Here is a 19382-nt window from a genome sequence, read left to right as displayed (position 1 = left end):
GCAGGAAGAATAGCAAGTATGGCAGAAGACCAGCTTGACTTAGCACGGAACTCTTCAGTAAACTAAATCACAAAAAGGAAGCTTACAAGAAGTGGAAACTTGGATAAACAACTAAGAAGGAGTGTAAGAGCATTGCTCGGACATGCAGGGATGAAGTCAGGAAGGCCAAAGCACAACTGGAGTTGCAGCTAGCAAGGGATGTGAAGGGTATCAAGAAGAGTTTCTATAAGCATGTCAGTAAGAAAAGGAAGATCAGGGAAAGTGTGAATGGGGGAGGCAACCTAGTGATAAAGGATACAGAAAAGGCTGAAGTACTCAATGCCTTATTCACCTCAGTCTTCACAGACAAGGTCAGCTCCCAGACTACTGCACCTAGCAGCACAGTTTGGGGAGGAGGTGAGCAGTCAACAGGAGTGAAAGAACAGGTTAGGAACTATTTAGAAAAGCTGGACTTATACAAGTCCATTGGGCCGGATGGAATACACCCGAGGGTGCTGAGGAAGTTGTCTGATACGACTGCAGAGCTGCTGGCCATCACCCTTGAAACCTCATGGCGATTGGGGGAGATCCCAGATGACTGGAAAAGGGCAAACAGTGCCCATATTTAAGAAAGGGAAGAAGGAGGATCCAGGGAACAACAGACTGGTCAGCCTCACCCCAGTCCCTGGAAAAATCATGGAGTAGATCCATGAAGAATCCATTTCTCTAAGCACTTGGAGGAGAAAAAGGTGATTAGGAACAGTCAGCATGGATTCACAAAAAGGGTAAGTTATGCCTGACCAACCAGATTTCCTTCTATGATGAGATAGCTGGTTCTGTGGATGTGGGGAGACCCATGGATATAGTATACCTTAATTTTAGCAAGGCTTTTGATAGAGTCTCCCACAGTATTCTCACAGGCAAGCCAAAGGAGAACAGGCTGCATGAATGGATTGTAAGGTGGATAGAAAACTTGTTGCAGCATCAGGCTCAGGGTAGTAGTCAATGGCTTAATGTCTAGTTGGCCCCAAGGGTTGGTCCTGGAGCTGGTTTTGTTCAATATCTTCACCAATGACCTGGAAGATGGCATAGAGCATACCCCCAGCAAGTCTCCAGATGACACCAAGCTGGGGGGAGTAATTGATATGCTGGAGGGTAGGGCTAGGATTCAGTGACCTAGACAAATTGGAGGATTGGGCCAAAAGAAATCTCCTGAGGTTCAACAAGGACAAGTGCAAAGTTCAGCACTTAGGACGGAACAATCCCATGCACTAGTACAAGCTGGGGGCTGACTGGCTGGGCAGCAACTCTGCAGAAAAGGACCTGGGGGTTACAGTGGACAATAAGCTGAATATGAGCCAGCAGTGTGCCCTTCTTGCTAAGAAGGCTAATGGCACAGAGGGCTGCATCAGGTGGAGTGTTGCCAGGACGTTAAGGGAAGTGAGTATTCCCCTCTATTCAGCAGTGGTGCGGCCACATTTGGAGTACTGTGTTCAGGTTTGGCCCCGCCACTACAGAAAGGTTGTGGGCATATTGGAGAGAGTCCAGTGGAAGGAAATGAAAATGGTGAGGGTGCTGGGCACATGATATATGAGGAGAGGCTGAGGGAACTGGATTTATTTAGTCAAAAGAAGACAGAGGGGATTTAATCACAGCCTTCAACTACCTGAAGGGGGATTCGAAAGAGGATGGAGCTAGACTATTTTCAATGGTGGTAGATGACAGAACAAGGAGCAACAGTCTCAAGTTCTAGCAAGGGAAGTTTAGGTTAGATATTAGGAAAAAACTCTTACTAGCAGGGTAGTAAAGCACTGGAATAGGTTACCCAGAGAGGTTGTGGACTCTCCATCCTTGGATGTCTTTAAGACCTGGCTACAAAAAGCTTTGGCTGGGATGATCTAGTTAGGGATGATCCTGCTTTGAGCAGGGGGTTGGATTAGATGACCTCCTTAGGTCCCTTCCAACCCCAATTTGCTATGATTCTATGCATCATCATAAGAACATAAGAAGTGCCATGGATGTTATAGAGGGAGACCTCGGAACTGGGTATAGATAGAGTGATCTATCCCCTGTTCGATGGCCTCCCTCGCATCCACCATATTGGTTTAGAGATACCAGAGGAAACAAACTCCAACCATTCTGTTCAATAGCTATTAATAGATCATCCCTTAGTTTATGTAGTCTTTTTTGGACCTGACTATGCTATCAGATTTTACCACCTCCTGGGGCAATCATACAATAACAACAACAAACATTTACCTTGCTTGATGCATTAATGGGGGAAGCATGTGTTCAGATTGTGTACTATATACACTTTATTTTTAAAAGGAAAAAATATGAAACCTATGATTTTTAAGAAAACCGAAAACTAACCCGAGTACCTGATGTTGTCTCCTAGGTTAGCAAGTGGCCTGAAACAAGAGCCTGAGAGAGATTAATTTCCTTAGGCTTGGTTTAATCCAACTGGAATGCTCCCTTATTTTAGGTGTTTACACTAACTATTTCATTAATCCTTTTAGGAAAATGATTTGAGAGATGTAATCAATTAGGAGTTGCTACAGGCAATAAAATGCAGGAGGAAAAAAAAAAAAAGGACAGACACAGGGGCTAGGGACAGACATTCAAAAAGCCTGAGCCTGAATTGATTCAATCTTTGCAGGCTAGTCTAACCTGGCTAGGTTAAACTAGTGTGTAACTACACAGACATCCCCTCTGGACTGAAAAAATGCAGGCACATGCCTTCAGTGGCTCAGGCTAGAAGCCAGGGGGTGCTAGAGTAGCCCTCCCTTCCCTTCCACAGGGCTGAGCTGAGGGTTGTGTGGCCAGGCCCAGGCAAGATGCTCTGATTAGGGAGGGGTTCCCACCCCTCCTGAACAGCCCAGCAGGGAGTTGATAACACAGTGTTAATCACCCCTAACTCAATGTTTATCGCCCCATTAAGAAAACAATAGAGGGACATTACTAGCTACCTGTTGATTCTGCCTTTGTCCTGTCTGGCACAACATGGACCATAGCCAGCATGTGGGCTGCTTCCTAATGCTGTGTCTGTGTAAGCGGGGCAAAATCCCTGCTTGGGTGGGGGGGGGTGGAGCAGAACCCGGGCAGATGCCTGCAGACTCTGCTGGAGCTGTAGCAAGGGAACAGAGGGGAGGGGCCAGTCCTGCTGTAGATTCTGGGATGCTAGGGGAGTCTGATTTAACTTAAACCAGCAAGGGATCTGGGATAGACATTGCAGAAACCGATTTGACCCAAATCAGTTAAGTCTGATGCTACATTCAACCAGGTTTATCTCAAACGAGTTTCAGCCATTTTCAAACTGGTTTATCTGCACTGAACATCTGTTCTATTACAGGTTTCAACCAATTTCTGATCACCTAAACTGGTTTGTGTGTAATGTCTACCCCTAGTCAGGGAGAAAAAAGGAAAGTAGATTGCAAAGAAGAGAAACAAAGCATGAATTGTACAGGTCATAAAACTGATGACATAAGCCTAATCAATAGCAGCGAGCATGCATTGGTTAGGAACAAATTTTGCCAAACTAACTCACAGCATGTACAGATATTCATTTGTACATTTGTGACCATATTTACCCTGGGAGAAAAAGCCTGAACAACTGTATACATGTGGTTTCTTCTGGGAGAGCAGCAACTCTCTTAGGAGAAACTGAATTTCTGTACGAGGCCTGCATTTCCTTTGTCAAAGTAACTAGTTGGGTCAGTGAAGGTAATGCATGAACATAGTATGGATTTTAGTAAAATTTTGAATATAATACTACATGACATTCTCATAAATAAACTGGAGAAATGTGGGCTGGATAAAATTGCTGTAATGGTGGTGTAGCAGGGGGCTGGGCACAGGACACTTACCAGGCAACACAGAGTCCCAGAAAAGCTCTCCCAGGATGCCTGCCTGGGCTGTAGACCAGGAAGACAGCTGGGTCAGGCTGGGAATAAGGAACAGCAAAGAGATACAAGGCAGTCATGGGGGACAGGAAGAGCTCCTGGATTTGCTAACAGGGCAGTTTGCAGCACATTTGAAGCGGCTGGAGGCAGCACATGAGGGGAAGCACTACAGAAGCTCCCAGAAACCTCCTCCCTTACTGGACAGAAGATATGTTGGATGGCAGGTGGCAAGCAGCTTGACCAAAGGGACATAAGTGGCCAAGCTGACATGAGCCAGGCAGCTGGGCAGCACCCAGGGAACTGGGAGGGGAGTAGCTGGAGCCAAAAAGTGAGACTTGGGAAGAAGCAGGAGGAAGAGAAGGTCTACAGCAGTAGGACCCCTTGGTCTTCCAAAAAGGGACTACTACACTGGTTAAAAGGGCAAGTTGAGCCTGGGCTTTGTTTATTTGTTTTGATTAATGACCCTTAAAGGGGCAACACTTGGGAATGGGTTCCAGCATTCCTTAAAGGGGCAATGCTGGTAAAAAGGGGGAACCAGAGAGACCAATTTTGAAGGAAAAGCTGTCAAAATCTGCTGCAGAACACCTCTTTGGGAGAGGTATGCACAGGGTGTAGGGAAAAAGAAGCCCCACAAAGACACCTGGTGGGACCCATGCAACGGACTACCTCAAAGACCAGGTACATTCTTATGCACCCCATTCTAACACTTAAGGCCAAGGCACGGCAGGACAACCCAAGATAACGGGAACGGAGAGTGGGGCTATTGGCTAACACTCCTACCACTGCAGGGCTCTAGCTCCCTTCCCAGCTACAGATGGATACATAATAGGCTAAATAACTGCAAGCCAAGGATAATTATACGTTTATCAATGACATCCATGAAGTCAGAAGGTTTCATGTAAATTTTCACAAGGGATTTTTCAGGGTCCTATACAATTTGACATGTTTATTAATTACTTGGGTGTCAGAATGAATAGAAAGCATCCTGATCAAAATTACAGATGACACAGAATTGGGAACATTTTGGAGGAGAGAAGTAGAACTGAAAAGGATCTTAATAGATTAGAGTGTCAGCCTAGAAACAACAACATGAATCCAACATGGACAAATGCAAGATGTTATACCTAGGGAAGAATAACCAAATACATAAATAAAGAATGGGAAATAACTGGCTGGACAGTAGCATTGTTGGAAAGGCTCTGAGGCTTTGGACAATCAAACACTCAACATAGCAGCAGTGTTCTGCAGTGGCAAAAAAAAGCAAATGTCAATCTGGGTTTATCAAGGCTTCAATGTGTACTGTTTATTAAGTATAAGATGTGAGAAGTGGTAGTACCACTCCACTTAGAACTGGTTAGGTCTCAGAACACTGTGGGTACATCTACTTGAGACATTTGCTGCAAAGTAGACTAATTAGCCCCAAAGTAAATGTCTTGCGCGTACATGTGCAGGGCTATTAAGCTGAAGTAAGCTAATAAACTACACCCCAGGGAATTATGTGCAGAAAATTTCAAAATTATGCTGGAAAAAAATCAAAATTATTTGCAATCAATTACTTTTGTATTTAATTAAACTAAATATAACACTATTTCAACCTTCTTCAGAAATATATGCAGGTACTTGTGTGTGTGTGTTGGGGGGGAGTGGGTTGTGGCTGGGATGGATTTGTGAAGGTGTGGGGGGGGGTGACAGCCACCCAGCCCTCAAGGAACTCCTGGCTGAGCAGGCAGACCCCCCTGCAGTGTGTGGCTCTGGCAAATCCCAGGGGCTGCACAGAGTTGACCTGTGCTGGCCTGCTGGCGTGTGCCTTCAGGCCAGACAGGGATGGTTCCATGTCAGCATGTGGGGCTCACAGCACTGCAGGCAGGAGCCACATGCAGCTCCCAGGATTCACCAGAGCCATGTACTGCAGGAGGCCATGTCCCAACCAGGAGCTCCCCAAGGGCCCATTGCCTGCTGGTGCTGGGGGGGCTGTGCACTATGGGGTGCACCGGGTATGACAGGGGGACCCACACCCACCCACAAATCCCACACATACTCCTATCCCCACCCCCACTCCTCCAGGCAGGAGCTCCCCTTCCCACTCACCAGCTACACCCCAGGGAATTATGCAATATTAAGCAATTATGCACAGTTATACATTTTACGCACAATGATGCGGGTGCATAATTGCGTAATTCCCTGGAGTGTAATAAACTCTGCAGCAGTGGTGTTTTACTCCATAGCACTGCATGTGTACATGCTGACACAGTTAGCTAGGGCACCAGGGTGCTTCAGAGTGGGGACTGCCTGCTGGCTAGCCCTGCACTGGAGCACCCCTACACCCCAGCCAGCCCCTCTCCAGGAGGTTGAGCCAGGTTGGAGCAGCCCCAGGCTGGCAGGCTGACTCCTAGGGTCCCCTACCAGCTGGGGCTGCAATAAGCACTGGAGTTTATTGCTTCTAATTAATTGCACATGTAGGTATGCCCTGTATGCAGTTCTGGGCTCCACATTATAAGAAAGATATTCAGAAGCTGGAGAGCATCCAGAGGTGGGCAGCAAAAATGATGACAGGTTGGAAGTCAAGCCATATGGAAGCAGGAGGAGAGACTAAGGAATGTTTAGCTTGGAGAACAGAGATTAAAGGGGCATGATAGCTGTTTTCAACTATTTGAAAGGCTGTCATAAAGAAGATGGAGAGCAACTGTTCATCCTTGTTGCAGAGGGCAGAACACTGGTGATTTTCAAGAGGAGGCTGGATAAGCATTAAACAGGCACTGTTTAAGAACAGCATTCCTGCCTCTCTGAAGAGAGATTGGACAAAATAACCTTTGAAGTCCCTTCGGATCCTCCTGATTCTATGTCCTAACTGAATGATATTGAATGCAGCTTACTGAACGTCCTTGCTGAATGCAGAAAAGAGTTTGGAAACAAAGTTAACTAAGCATTACTCAGAACCACTGGAGCTTAAAAGTGGTACTCAGTGTAAACATAGGCCATATCATTCCCTTGACGATTGTGTAAATTCCCTTAGAAGTCCACACTAGATGGAGAAGAGCATGCAATCCAAAATGTATATGCTGCCCAAAGGAAAGTTAAAAAAAAAAAAAAGCCAGAATTTTGCCCTTTCCACAGAAAGTATTTTGCTTTTAGGTTCTGATTCAACAAAGCACTTCAGCATGTCCTTAAATTATAATTAAATACAACTGAAGTTAAGTAAATGTTGAGGTGTTCTGGAGCCCAGTTCAAAAATGCACGAGATCCCAGCCCCATTCAAGCTTTTGCATCCTTGGTTAAGTTCTACTTCAATGGAATGTCAGCCTTTTTCAAGTAATGCATCTACTTTCCAGAACTGGGATAATTTTCCAAACTGAGGCCTAAAAAGGACAGGTAACGTATAATATGCACTTGGCTTCCAATATGAAAGGATTTTTCCAAATGACTCAAAGTGTTCATCAAAGTAAATGCTGATAAATATCAAAGTAATCAAAGGAAATGCTGATAATTTCTTCCAAAGATAACAGCATGATAAAGATTACGGTTACAACATGGACAGAAAAGAGAAGGTAAGCCATGCATACTAAGAAACAATGCATAAAGAACAAAAATTATACTTTAAATCTAAGCTTGTCCAGACAAGGGACTGTGTGGGCTACAATGCTCAACACAATGGTGTCCTGATTCATGACTGAGCCTCCCACCCACTATGAATAAATAAACAAACTCTAATTATGCTGTCATTAATATAAAGATCTATTTACAATCCATCACAAAATAAACAGCCTATAGCCAATTCTACAGACAGGTGCTCAATGCATAATAAAAGGGATCAAAGCCAAGCAATAAATCTTCCAGCTCTGCAGCATGATTGAACAGGATAGGAGTAATTTTTCAAATATATTATGTTAAGTTTTATGAAACGAATATGTTGTCAGCCATATTTTAAATCTACAATATGTCCAGGAACTGTGTGATGGACATAGTTTAAGGTCAGAAGTGAATAGCATGATCCAGAAACTAAAATTAAACAAGTATTTCTGAGAGCAAATGCTATCTGTATATTTTCAAGAAGTGATGATAAATGGAACATGCTTTGTCTAACTTTCAGTTAAAAATATTCTTGACTTGAAAGTCATGCAGCTTATCAGAGTGAGTGACAGCAAAGGCAATGTCTCATCCCGCTCATAAGAAAAGAGAATGTTGACTGTCTACAGGATATCAGCTTTTGGCAGCGTTTGATATCAGAAATGGAAACCCTACATCTCAAATACTAAACAATAGCACTCAAAGCAAATCAGGTCTTCAGAATAGGGCTGTATGCCCTATCACAGAAAACCTAGCTGACTAAGAATGGAAAGTGTGCATTACTGCAGAGAAAATGGGGCTGTTTTCAGGAAAAAGATAAAAATGAAACAGACAACAGAAATAAGATATCTTTTCTAAAAAATAAAGAAACAGAATATAGTAATATTGTTAAAACTGCAGAATAAAATACATAGTTCCTATTTCTCTAGAAGTACAGAATGTCATATCTTATATTTTTTAGAAAATGAATAGAATTAAATTCCAGCCCAGAGCTGGGCAAAAGCTATTAGATCAGAAAGACATTTCTTTCTGCATCTTTCTTCTCTTTTTTTTCCTATTAGTAAAATGTCACCAACTTCAATTGAAGTCTTTAAGAAATGTACTTTAAAAATATATAAAATAATACACCCCAAATTAGTAATGTGGAGAACCTGAATTATTTTAGAATTCACTTAAACACTTAAGATTAAGCACTTTCAAAGTAAAAACTGTAGCATGTACATCACATAGTCTTTTTGTACTGGTATAAAAGAATTCCCACATACTCTAAACTCTTACATATATACACAATTAACGTTTTTAAAATTAGGATCTTGTAAATAATGGGACTCAGTCACTACCAATTATAATGTTATTGATAGTTTTTGCCGTTATATTTAGTGGGTGTGTCTACATGTGCATATTAATACACTTGAAAAAACTCTGGAGTTTATAGCTCTGGAGTTCATTCAAGCTGGGCATGTGTCTTAATGTGTACCCTGGAGTGCAGCACATTGAGCCAAGTCAGAGTAGCCCCGGCTGGCAGGGGAACCCCAGGGGGTCAGCCTCCCGGCCTGGAGCTACTCCCCCCCAGCTCAACATGCTGACAAGGGGCTGGCTGGGGCACGAGGTTGCTTCAGTGAGGGGCTTGCCAGCAGGCAGCCCCCACACTGAAGCACCCTCATGCCGTGGACAGCCAGGGCAGTGTCTACACATGTGTTGCTGCAGAGATTTTTACTCCACAGCAGGACAGTACTATCCTGCTGCAGAGTAAATTAGTTTACTACATCCTAATAGGGGCACACATGTAGACTTACAAGTCGATTACTGCACAGCTAATTAGTTGACTATGCAGTAAATGTCTTGTGTAGACATGCCCAGTGGATGTTTGTTAGGCAACACTAGAGGGGAAAACAGGAACCTTGAATTAATGCAAAGTGTCTTTCAGGCTGCACACAGGAAAGAAGTTTAAGTGTTACAAGACATGTGTCTCTCAGGAAATATAGTAACTCCAAAAAGACTGAGAGTATATAAATAGTACATGAGGTACTGACATTCCAAATCCATTGTTATACTGAAGAAAGAAGTAATGGTTTTTAAGAGGTATGTGGAAATTCCTAAAAAGCTTTTTCGGTACATCCTTTAATGAAATAGTAATTACAGGAAAAAATGTCACTCAAATATTCAGTCTATATAGTCATCACAATGCTTTTTTTGGTTACCTTCTTTACCCTCAAAGTTCATTCTAAAAATCAAGGAATTTAAATAGCTATTATATTTAAATGGATGTTACTTTTTTTAACAAAAATAATGATCAACCAAGCAATAAAGGGTAAGTTTGCCTAGTTAAAACAGGTGAGAAAGATAATGATTCTTGCCCATCAGGAAATCCATGCTAAGGGACAATCAGTAAACCTGCTAAATAAACAAGATTAAGGGATAAATCCTACTTCACTGTACGTCTCTGAGCGATGGCTATGCAACTGTGTCCCTAGAGGTTTTTTAGTACTTGTGTACAATTTGCAATTGACCATTGCTCATGATAGAGCACTGAGCATGCTCAGTAAGGCTACCTTCCAAGTACATACATAAAACTAGGTAAGTCCTGAAATGTAAGTAGCAATAAAACACAGCTAGCAGGTGACAGACAGAGACTACAGATACAGGGGTGGATTTGAGGGGGGAGAAGGGGAGCAGGGTGTAGTAGTGCAGTTGCACCCCCTCCCCCCCCCGTTGATTGCTGCTCCACCCACACTTTAAAACCAACTGCTAGGGAGGAGCAGCAGCATTTCTATTCTGGCAGTGCTGACAGAGTCAATTGATTACATGGCTCATTATCCTCTCCTGAATTCCTGCTAATCTTTCTCCACTCCACAGGTGTTAACAACCTTTTTAACAGCCTTGACATTCTACTATTGAAATGATCATTCCTGATGCAATGTTTCTGTCTGTTAGCCATTCCTGGTAATGTCTCTCTTCTATTTCATAGCCCTGAAGGATGCTTTTAGCTGTAGCTAAAAATCTTAACTCAGGTGTAGAACTGACTGACAGTGAAATATTGGGAGGCATTCTTACAACACTCAAGAAGGCTAGATTTGTTTTTATGAATCTGAATATGAGACGTACATTTAACTATAACGAGTACAAACCTTTTGACTATTTTGACTGTTTTTGCCAAGTTTATTGTGTTTTTTAAGCTTTACATGTAATCTAGCATATTAGTGCACATACCTATAATTATATTTGGTTTGATCTTAAACTGAATAATATAGTGCAAACCCCCTACCATATTAGTGCAGCTTCTAGTTTCTCTTTAACTGGAGAAAAAATATGCTTAGTGTTACATGTGATAATATGCCATACCATCAGCACCCCCCACCATTTTAAAATAGATCTACCCATGTATAGAAGCTTCTACCTTTTAGCCCAAAAGCCTAGATTCCAGCTCCTTCTTACTCAGAGGTGTCTGTCCCTACTGTTTTTCAGTGATTCAACCATCAGGCCATAGGTTAGGCAGTACTTAAACCTCTCTAGCCCTCCTCTTGATGTTAGACCCTGGGCAGTCAAGAGAGGGAAACATGTGAGAACTGCAGCAAGCATACTAGCCAGAAGGTATGTGATTCAGTGAGGTGGAAGCAGCCTTGGAATAGAGGAGCCCTGTATTCTGCCTGCTTCCACATGACTTTTAAATGTCAGATGCAGTTGCTTGCTTGCAAGGCACAAGCTGTGAAATTCTTGGCCCTCCCTTTGGGGTATGGGGATCCTTAAACCTAGGTGCTCTATTTCCTGGGGAAATGCCCTAGACTAGGATGGGCAAAATAGAGCTCGTGGGCTAGATCTGGCCCACCAACTGACTGGATCCAGCCCATGGCTGGCCCCACAGCACTCTGTGAAGCCAAGCCCCACCCGTTTCTGTTGAGGCAGCCCTTGCTGCACCCCTCCTGGCACCTGCCAGCCCAGGCCCTGGCCAGAGGCTGTTCTTGGTGTAGCTGCAGTTGGCTAGGTGCTGCTCTGTTACCTTTGCCTCCAGCCACAGTTCCTCCTCCTGCTCCTGCTGTGTTGCTCCAGGCTGGGTGGGGAGGGAAGTTTTAGCCAGGCAGCTTCTGCCTCAGTGTGTGTGGAGTGCAGGCTCCAGCTCCAAGACACCTTCCATGCACTCTGCCCTACCCACAAGTGGCTGCTTATCATGCCAGGTGGGCAGAGAGGGTGGAAGGTAGCCAGAAGCTGGAGCTAGAGCCAAAGCCCCATGTGCTAGGACAGAAGCCGCTCAGCTGAAGCTTCTCCACACATACCCCCTCCCCCCCCCCCCCCCCCCCCCCCGAGCGGTGAAGCAGGGACAGGAGGAGAAGCTGCCACTGGAAGCAAGGGGAGCAGAGCAGCACCCAGTCAGCTGCAGCCACAGCAGGAACAATCCCCCTGCCTCATGAGTACATCCCAGGGGTGGGTGGAGGACCTCACAGGGGTGAGGCAGAACTTCAGGGGAGGCATGCAGGGAGAGGGTGATGGGACAGGATACAGCATTAGGGGCAGCAGGGCCTTGCTGGGGCAGATTCTGGCAATGGCTGGATCATAGCTGCCTGGCACTGGGTCCATCCATCCACCTCTGTCCCGCTGCAGTGTGGGTGTGTCCGTTTGTCCACCCACTGAGCATGGGGCAGCGGAGTGAGGGCTCTGGCAGAGCTCAGGTGGAGGGGATTGCCCCTTCCCCACTGCATGAGCAACTGCTGGCTAATCCTAGCAGTGGGTCTGGCTCAAGGAGCCCCTGTGGGCCAGAGCTGGAGATGGGGTGGGAATGCACGGGGCTGGGGTGCTGGCTCTGCTCCCCAGCCCGGCCTGTAGCAGGGCTGAGACCATGCTGTACAGCTCTGAAGTCTGGGCAGGCTGGCTCCGGCTCCATCTGAGCCCACCTCAGAGCCACTATCCTGTTCCTGCTAGAGGCGAGGGGAGCAGAGCAGCACAGAACAGAGTAGGAGGAGCAGCCCCAGGAACAGCCCCCACAGAAGCTGGCCCCAGCGGGAGTGGGTGGGTGTCGGCCCCATGTGGAGAGCTGCATGGGCAGCCATGGACTGCACTGCCTGGGCGACCTCTGCTGCATATATCTCCCCCCCCAACCCTTCTCCCCCCCCAACCAGCTCTGAGGACCTAGCCCTAGCACTCAGGAAGCCCCGCTCTTGCCCCCCCCCACACATACACATATGTGCTCATGCTCCCCACACCCCCTCATCCTGCCAACAGGGCAGGGGCATGCAGGGAGTGGATCGTGCAACCACCCAGCCCCATGATCCCAGCCTTGCCTGCCTGTCTGGCTCCCAAACATTACTCCCTGCCCACCCACAGCCCCATAGGGAGTTTTGGTGAGTTGTTGCACAGCGAGGTGGGGTGCTGATTTAGCCCCTGACAGCTCATCAAAACTCCCTATGAGGTCCTTGGGCCCAAATAATTACTCAACCCCTGCCCTAAACACTAGGCAATTGTGCAAAAAGGCAGGAGGGATTTTGTAAGGGAAATAGTAGTTATTGACTCATATTCAAGAAACAGCTGTTTTTCCTAAAACGGAACCTGAAAATGCCGGGCTAACTTACACGCACGGTTGACTTATAATTGGAATAATACAATGTTTGCACCTGGGGCTACAAGTGTGAATCAAAGAACTCATTAAGCAAAGCTTGAAAATGAATTTTTCATGCTCTTTCTAGTATATTTTCTAGGGAGCTGCATTTTCCTCTTTTAATCCATTTTGTCTTTATTAACATCCAGTCACTTATGAAAAGTGTTGCTCTTATATTGTATCTCTAGTCAGAAAGAAGGACAACAGTTCGCCTATAGTCATGCTACTGTAGTTACCACATTATTTTTTTGAATAGTTGAAATCGAACACTGGCAGAAAGACCTGGAGCTAGAGAAAAAAAAAATCTCTTTTGTGAAGCACTTATCTGTAAGGATTGTGACAGTTTTATCGAGTTGGTCAGCTTTCTTTTTCACGTGAATGGTATAACTGTGCAAGAATAACACACTGGATAATCCTTTTAACTTGGAATAAGAAGCACACGATTTTTCAACTAAAAGCTGAAGTAAAAATGCAGTCTCTTACTATGCAGCAGTAATTGCAGTGAGAGGGATAAAAAAAGAAAACCCATTTAATTCCAAGCTTCATCACTACTCATGAGTAAACTCTAGCAGACAATCATTAAACTGCCTAATTGTAAATATTTACAAGTCTGGACATGAAAAAAAGCAGTCTGACCTCCTGTATAGCACAGGCCATGAAATTTCACCCAGATTTTGTGTCCAGCTCAATGACATCTTTTAGAAAAAACACCCAATCTTGATTTGAACACCTTGTGTGATGCCAAATCTCCCCCCCCAATCCATCAGTAATCCATTCTGTTAGTTAATCAGCCTGAACATTTTAAAAGTGCTTCTTTTCCCATTTGAATGTTTCTAGGTTCAGTTTCTAGCCAATGGATCTCATTATACTTTTCTCTATTAAACTGAAGATCTCACTAATATCACAAAGCTTCTCCCTGTGCAAGGATTAGGTCATCTCTCAACCTTCTCCCAGGTAAAGTAGATTGAAATGGGAACGCAGGACTGGAGGGAATTCCCTGGGTCATTGAGTTCAGATCCCTGCTATCTCAGGCAGACACATCATATAATTCCTTTCATAGGCTTAAGCAAAATCCTTATGCACCTAACAAGCATGTTACCTAGTTCTTAAATTATTCCTGTGGCTCTTTTGGAAGTGTTCACCAGAACTTGGCACAGTATTAGACTAGTGGTCTCACCAGTTTTGTATATATTATAGACAACGGAGCCAAGACAGGACAAGCAAATGGAGTGAGTTTGCCTAATGAAACTGGGTGTAGGTGAGTTTCATTACTCCTTTTGCTCTCCCTAACTGAAATCCAGATACAATTAACAGGCTATGAGAAGGCAAATAAGCAAATATGGAAATCAGCAGAATGGTTGTTACAAGGCATACTGGAAGTGCTATGTTTGTTTCTCCCTTTAAAGACAGAGGGGACTTTGTCTACACCACGGGTTCTCAATCCCCAGGCCACGGCCCAGTGCCGGGCCATGGCGGGTTGGCTGCCAGTCCGCAGCATGGTTGGCTGCTGGACTGGACATGGACGTGGCCCAGCTAACCGCAGCCCTCCAGAGCTGGGCGGAGAGGCCACGCCTCTTCCACAGGGCCTGAGGCAGCGTAGGGTTTGGTCCACTCCCCCACCTAGGGTGTGAGGGGTATCCTTACCTGTTTGCCGGCTAGAAATTCTGGCCATGGTCAGCTGTGACTGCCGGGCCACGGTTTGCTGGGCCGTGGCATAAAAACTTTGGGAACTCCTGGTCAACACTAAGGCTAGGGACAGAAGTTACACATAAACTAGTTTAAGTGATCAGAAACTGATTTAAACCTGTAACAGAACAGAAGTTCAGTGCACATAAACCAGTTTCAAAATGGCTAAAAATGCTTTAAGGCAGACAGGGCCTTTGGGTAAATATGATATCTTTTATTAGACCAACTCAAATAGTTGGAAAAATTATTCTCAACAAACTTTCACATATAAATACCCTTCATCAGGCTGAGGAAGCATCTGCAGTTGGTGTGTGCTCTTCCTGGATGGAATGAATAGTAAAGAAGCCAGAGCCTGGTATGCATGCAAGAAAACCAGTCACCGAAGATGTTAATTGAGGACTGAAAAATCTGTCCTCTCTAAAAGCCTGAATTTCTGTCCAGAAAAATACTCTAATGAAATACTTCAAATGTGGAGAAATAGAAGAATTCTTCCGACACCTCTGCCTCAAGCAGTATTTTCACAACCAAAATGAATCTGCTTCCAACAACAATTCATCCTCTGACAGCATTGAGGAAAAGATCAACCCCAAAAAAATCAGATTGGACACCTCACAGTGGACAAAACTCTAACCTTGACTGCTATATTGACTGCTGCAGGGAAAGAATGAACAATGAAATAATCAACAACACATACTACCATAACAACCTCTCCATATCAGAGAGAAAGGCCATAGAATCTATAAGATCTAACCACCAAATAGTAATAAAACCAGCAGATAAAGGAGAACCATAGTCATCCTTAACTGTGAAAACTACATAAAAGAAGCCAACAGACAACTCTCTGACACCACCTACTACAAAGAACTGCAGGAAGATCCTACTTCCCTTTTCACCCAGGGACTTTCTACATGCTCCCTAAAATTCCCTCCCCCAGCCTTTCTCTCACCCACTGACTTTTCAATTTACATCTTCACTGGCTGATTTTCTTGCAGGCATACCAGCCGCTGGCTTCTTTACTATTCATTCCATCCAGAAAGAGCACACACCAACTGCAGATGCTTCCTCAGCCTGACGAAGGGTATTTATATCCAAAAGCTTGCTAAGAAGAATTTTTCCAACTATTTAAGTTCAGCTAATAAAAGATATCAGATTTACCCAAAGAACCTTCTCTGCCTATGTCCTTAGACCAACATGGCTACAACTTATTTCCCAGAAAATGGTTTAAGATGCACCTGGTTGAATCAGTTACCTGATTTAGGTCAAACTGGTTTATGAAATTTCTGTTCCAGACCCCTTTCTGGTTCAAGTTAAATCAGAGTCCCACAGCATCCCAGCATGCTTTGCAGCCTTGGGCTGGGCTGTGCTCTCTGCTCCAGAAAGCAGGGCTGGTCCCGCCCCTCTGTTCCCAGCTGGAGCAGTGATGGCTGGCTTACTGGCCTCACTGGCTAGCTCACTGCCTCCTTCACAGGCAAACCCCAACTGGGGCCTGGGGCCAGGGAGGAGAGTTAAATTACCCTTCCCCTGAGTATGGAGCTGTCCTGTCCTGCCCTGCTTGCTTAGTGCTGGCTGCAACTGTGGACTACAAATCCCAGAGGCACCTGGAAGCAGGAAGAGGAAGTGATGAGAAACCCTGCAGAGTCCTGCTGCTGTGATTAAGGACTATAAATCCCAGAGACCTCAGGAAGAGGAAGTAAAAACACAGCCCATGTTGACTATGCCAGAACACCATGCTCTAGGACCCCCTGGCTTCTGGCACTGCAGGCACGTGGCTGCATTTCCTGAATCAAAAGTGAATGTCTATTCATTTGCTTATTGGTTCAATCTTTGCAGCTTCAACTAACCTGCAAAGAATGAATCAATTCAGCCTCAGGCTTTTTGACCGTCTGTACTTAGCCTAAGTGCAGGATGGCAACCACCTTAGAAGAAAAGCTTGAAGGACTGAGGAACTATTATCAATCTGATTAGAGAGAATGAAGACTTCCTGAAGAGGAGTCATGAATTGCTACTGAAGACAGCACTCTGAAAACTGGTGCAAAGGGAGAGGACAGACTGAAAAACAGGGAACTGGTGCAGGGAAGACCACAGAAAAGGGAAGACACTTGACCTCCAGACAGAAGAGAACTCCAGTGCTTCAAAGACCGATAGAAAGTAAGCAATTACTTACAGGATCTCAGCATAGGTGCTTTTGTTGAGACAGCTTTAAATTAATCAAGTGATGGAGGGAATCAGATCTCACTCACCAGAAGACAGATGCCTCATAGCCCTAGGGATGGGGGTTTCATGACCACCAACCCTGAGACAGAAAACAGAGAAGTGTGGTTGATGACACACTCCTGTGGGAAAGAGAAACACCTATCTGTTTTCCAGACCTGGAATTCGGTAACACATGCTGCAACCCTGATCCCCATCTCATCCTCTGCCATCACAGGCAACGTCACTGTTTGGTCTTGATTGCTCCTTGTGGAAGGCTGTTCCAGAACCTCGCTTCTCTGATGGTTAGATATCCTAATCTATGTTCCAGACTAAATGTGTTCATGGACTTTTTATAACCAAGTTTTCTTGTCCCAGAATTTTCCCTTTCCTTTAAATGCTTCTTTTCCTTCCTTGCTTTTCAATGCCCTGATACATTTATAGAAAGGAATCAACAATTCCCTGGTTGTAGATGACTTCTGTTTTGAACACTTCCCCAGAAGGAGCTGTTGTTTAGATTACAGTGCACACTTTCAAGAGATTGGAAGTGAATATTGGTAACCAGCCCATCCCCAGAAAAGGGGAGGAAACAAACATTTTGACAAGCATATAAGCCACCTCTTCCACATAAGAGTCTTATACTGTGTTCATCCCTATAGTATCTGTGCGGGCCGGGGGTGAGCCGGGCCCGTCTTTGCGCACGCGGGCTGTGGCCAGCAGCCCGGGCACACGGGGCTGGAGGAGACCGGGGGCGAGCTAGAATTAGTCACGGACGCGTAGTGGTTAATTTAAAGATTATTTTACTTACACCGAAGATGGTCGCGGTTCAGGCGGACTAGAGTTCCTTCCCGTGAACACTCTTCTAGCCCATCTGGTTGGAGGCTTTAAACCGCGAGCCCGTCGCGCCAACCGAAGAAAGTACTCGAAAAAAACAAGAGCTCTGAATAGACTCACACGAAGTTTGCTAGGCTCTGTGAATCCTCGTTTGTGCGCAGGGAAGAGGGATACGTCGAGGATTGCGCTCGGTGACAGGGAGAGGCTAGAGGCTGATCAGACCTCTGTTGCCTGCTTGAAATACACTGGGTCCGATAGGCTCCGCAGCACTTAGAGATCTTCACACAGTGCGAAGATCCTCCTCCTGGTGTTCGTGAAGTCCTCCAACTTGGGCGGAAACCACTCAAGCCTCTTATACGGCTAGCAAGCCAATCACTAGCTGCCACATGTGAATAGTTTAGAACTAGCCAATGGTGGGGCACAAATTTGAATACGAATGGTGGGAACTCCTTGCAATGAGCATTTCTGTGCTGCAAAGAAGAAATGCACACTGCAAAGAAAGCTACAAAACAGCGGGAACTTCTTTTGCACCTGGGGTTCTCCTCTGCAGCGGAAAACTCCACCGTGCAAAGAAGCTGCAATTTGGCGGGAAATAATTCAGTGGTGCCAAAGCACACACAAAACAAAAATCACAACTTTGGGTTGTGACAGTATCCAAAGAACCTGGAGAACTGTGCAGCAGCAGAAGCCTGAGAGGCCATGGAGAAAACCATGTAAAATAGTAGAATTCATGCTTCCTCTTTTCTCCGGCACATGAGGAAGAAGAGGGTTATTTGATCCTGGTAGCCAAAGCCTAGGACATGAGGCAAGGGTCCATAGATTCACAGAAGTTTAGGGCTGGAAGGGACCTCATGACAGCATCAGGTCCAGCCCCCTGCTTTGGGCAAGAAAGACTGCTGGGGTCAAATAACCCCAGCAAGGTGTGTCCACTCTCCTTTTGAAGATCTCCAGGGTAGGTGCCTGCACCATTCCTACTGGGAGTCTATTCCAGAGTTTGGTCAATTGAACAGTGAAGTTTTTCCTTATATCCAGTCTGAAATCTTCTTCTAGGAGTCTTTGACCGTTGCACCTGGTTTTCCCCTGGGTCGTTTTGGTGAACAGTTGTTTGCCTAGCCCCTGGTGCTCTCCCTTGTTATATTTGTAAGCTGCCATCAAATCCCCCTGAAATCTTCTCTTCTGTATGCTAAACAGGCCCATAACTGTTAGCCTTTCCTTGTATGGCTTGCTGTTAAGGCCTCTACTCATATGAGTGGCTCTTCTCTGGACTTTCTCAAACTTCTCCACATTCTTCTTGAAGTGCAGCACCCAGAACTGGACACAGTACTCCAGCTTTGGCCTGACCGATGCTGAGTAGAGCGGGAGAATAACTTCCTTAGTTTTGCTTGAGATGCATTGCTTGATGCATTCCAGCGTATTGTTTGTTCTGCTAACTGTAGCATCACACTGGTGACTCATATTCATTTTATGGTCAATTATGACCCCCCAGGTCCCTTTCAGATGTGGTGCTAGCTAGCATAGCACCACCAAGCCTCTAAGTTGGTTGTGGATTTTTCCTCCCCAAATGTAGTACTTTATATTCCTCAGTGTTGAACAGCATCTGGTTCTGGTCTGCCCATCTAACTAATCTGTCTAGGTCCGCC

At 45.2% G+C, this 19382-nt stretch overlaps 1 protein-coding gene across 2 annotated transcripts in view; it reads right to left on the bottom strand.

The window, feature by feature from the left end:
* The window catches only part of GABBR2 (gamma-aminobutyric acid type B receptor subunit 2), a 977761-nt gene that overhangs the window by 718499 nt on the left and 239880 nt on the right, over positions 1–19382 (bottom strand). The gene's annotated exons all lie outside the window — the stretch shown is intronic.

Source organism: Alligator mississippiensis, chromosome 3 (assembly GCF_030867095.1).
Source record: "Alligator mississippiensis isolate rAllMis1 chromosome 3, rAllMis1, whole genome shotgun sequence".
NCBI classification, from domain to species: Eukaryota; Metazoa; Chordata; order Crocodylia; family Alligatoridae; genus Alligator; species Alligator mississippiensis.
Note: the sequence above shows the minus strand (reverse complement) of the source record. Positions and strands in the feature narration are given on the sequence as shown.